We start from the raw sequence: 3,496 nt of genomic DNA on the forward strand, positions 1-3,496 counted from the left end.
CATTAATTTCTAATTCACAATTTTCTTTAATTCCAAATTCAAAATGTCTAACTTTTTCATCAATATTTTCATCTAATAATTCCGAGTTATTTATTGTCACAAAATAAAATAACAGACATTTTGTGTCTTTCACCTCTGCGCCCAAACAACGAATGGCCAACCAAAACCAAAACCTGGCTCGTTGTTCCATGTAAACATCGATTGTCGCACAACAGTTAGGGATTTTTTCAAATGATTTACTTTCTGAATATTATTCTTTAGCACTATTTCTTGACTTCTATTTTTTCTTAAATCTACTGTATTTTCAATTATGATGGGAAGAGTTAAAATAGTTTTTATGATATTTGAAATCTGCTCAACATGGCCTTGATTCAACGGAGTTGTTGACTGAAGAATGCGTACCGCCATCTTGGTTTTGTTTTGAATCATGAATTTATTATGGACAATGAAAATTGGTTAGCTTGCTTTTTGGATAAACAAAACAAATGAACAATATTAAAATGATACATAAAATAAAACATATTAAAAACCCTTTATACATCAAAATATACTATTTACTAAAAAAGAGCATATTACAATATATGATGTTTAATATCAAAATCAAGAGAACATAATTGAGTTTAAACATATTAAAGATTAACTTTAAATAGCCATTTAAACCCATTACTCTTTGTACCTTTAATTTTGTTTATATGAAATAATTAATAGTCTCTCATTGTTGGTAAATATTAATAAATAGTGGTAGATATAATCAATGAAGGAATTTGAAGAACTAAAGGAGAAATATTTGACAATGTTGAAAACTAAGTTCTGGAAATAAGATTAGGAAATAACAAAGATGTATGATATACTGTTTGAAGGCGAAAGGTTTTAGAAAAAATAATTTCCGACCTATAATTTTGTTGAATGTAGTGATGAATAGAGCATAAACTTACCAGGTTAGATTGGTGGGAAAAACATTTGGAGTCCCAGGAGCCAATGGACAGCAGAAAGAAGTTGGGTCCCTCTGTCGCAAACATGGTAGAGAGTCTGAAAAACCAGCCCACATGCTGAGAAAATGCCCCAATTACTTCCTCTTGATAACACACCCACACCACAGGGTCAAAGATTATTATTATTCTTTATTTTTTAATTTTACATATGCTTCTTGGCATGTAGTGTAAATTTGTCATTCGTTTGACAACCTCCGCATAGCATTAGAAAGAATTCGTGAGTGGAGTAGGGAAACCTGACAGTTCATCCACCTAATGTAGTAGATTTCAGCTCTAATGTTTGTACCAGTAGGTCGAGGTGTCCGGCGAGTGAGTCATGAAAAATCTGTACTGTTTTTTTATTATGTCTGTATGAAGCATGCTCTCAACCGAATTGCCGGACACACTTCACTTTTGTTTGGGTTGGAGTGGACTGTATAATTGAAAAAATGAGACATGATTAAATGAAATAAAATTCTATTGGTTTATGTTACAAGTGGTGTAGGGGGTGACTGAAAGAAAACATTTATGATTAGATGGTTAGTAAATTTTGAATAACTAGGCTATGGAAACTGTAGATCTAAAATTGAGGTGGTTGATGATGAAGTGGATGTTAACTATTGCTAGATGAACTTACTCCATGGTTCTTTCTTCCCTCCACATTCTCATGCCTCTCTTCCCTCTGCTTCTGAGAACAACTCCAGGAGTTCTACTCACTCATGGTAGATTCCTGATGAGAGACAAAAAGAAAGAATGGATTGCTTCTACCAGGAGACAAGATGGTTCTCTTCTCACATTAGTCTGGGATGATTCTCTTGCCACCGAGAGTGCTGGAGGAGGTGAAATTTGGCTGTTGGGCGCTAATCCTATGCAGCCTTTCCGATTCAACCTTTCGGTTGCCGTAGGTTACCCGGAACAATGTCAGTTACAGATGGTATGCCAAGATCTTTGTGTAATGATTTGTTTATGATGTAAAAAGGACTATGAGTAATATATCAGAGGAATTTCGATTGAAAGATCTGAAGGGGATTTTTTGCAGGAGCTCCATACCTGAGTGGCACAAGTTCATATTTTAAGCAGCATGTTGTATATTTTAATTTTGTTTGTGAGTGATAATTTATTTTTATGATGTAGTCCTCAAAGAATAGAAAGTCAGTGATTCAGTCTTTTTTTCAAAGTTGTCACATATGATTTCCAGGTCAGTTGTCTGTTCATATAAATACCAAGTATTTTGTCTTTGTTTGTTTAGTTAACAGGATATTGTAAAGTGTTAGTTGGGGGAAGGCTAAACTTCTTAGTGTAAATGTAACCAGATTCAATTTTTGTTCACCATTAAGTATAATTTTTCAAATATTTTAGAAAATAGAGGTAAAAGGCTAGTAAGTAATTTGGTCAGATGGTTTGTTTGGTTTTGGAATTGTGATTATTGAAAACTTCTATACAAGAGGAAAGTAAGTCGAAGAATTGAATAGTAAATCCCTGTCAGGAATCTTATGCCTTTCTTGGGAAGTAATTGTACAATTTTAGGAATGATTAGATCAAAACCAGGAGCTTTTCTGCGCGATAATTTCCTTATGTGGTGATGGGTGAAGGAGGCAGAGAAAGTAGTGCTGCTGGTCAAGCAAATCCTTATATGATTGAAATAAATTCGTAAGATGAGAGGTAAATAAGTCTGCTTTTTCTTTATCACTTCTAGCCCATGAGTTGTCAGGTTTACAGAGAGGAGTCTTAGTGAGGTGGTAATTTAGTATTTTTCGTACATGTTGCCAGAGAGAATTGTTACTTGTTTGTAAGTTAGTGAGATGTGTGTTGTAAATTTTATGTTTGTATTGCTGTATAAGTTTTCTTAGTCTCTTAATAATTTTGTTAAGTTGTCATTTGTCTCTAGGATAGTGAGATCTTTTTCGTTGGTTCAGCACACATCGCTTTTTAATCAAATTCAAGGTCAAAGATGAATTGATAGTCCCTTGTAAAAAAAGTCCACCCCCATTGACAAGGTTTATTGTATTGATACCAACGGATCAACAACGTGATGGTATGCCCTAAACTAAATATTCATTATTGCCTCTTTTATTTCTAACTGCAGAATATACAACTTAATAGTCAACTACAACTTCATTATAACAAATTACACCTTGCTGTTGCCAATTTTTTCTCTGCAATGTGCATTTAATTATAATCTACTTTATTTTGGTTGTTCATTTAAAAAAAAAAAAAAAAAAAACGAGATAAAACAACATAGAACCACATTTAATTTATTAATAAAGTTTTTAAAAAATATTTTTCTTAAACTTTAGATAAAATTACCAAGCCACTGTCTTTCAAATTCTTTTGATCAGATATGCCAACATTTCTACCCAAACATATCATGAGGGCTGAAATTGAAACAAAAAGTATGAAATACTAGTTGTAAAATATGCAGACAAAATAAGTAATAAAAATTGAAAAAGCTTGAAGAAGTTTATCGGGGGGTGCGGTCAGCAAAGAACAACATAAATAAACAAAACAATATTTATTTATTTTAT

This window comes from Halyomorpha halys, unplaced genomic scaffold, assembly GCF_000696795.3.
Source record: "Halyomorpha halys isolate HHAL.00 unplaced genomic scaffold, Hhal_1.1 Scaffold916.1, whole genome shotgun sequence".
NCBI classification, from domain to species: Eukaryota; Metazoa; Arthropoda; class Insecta; order Hemiptera; family Pentatomidae; genus Halyomorpha; species Halyomorpha halys.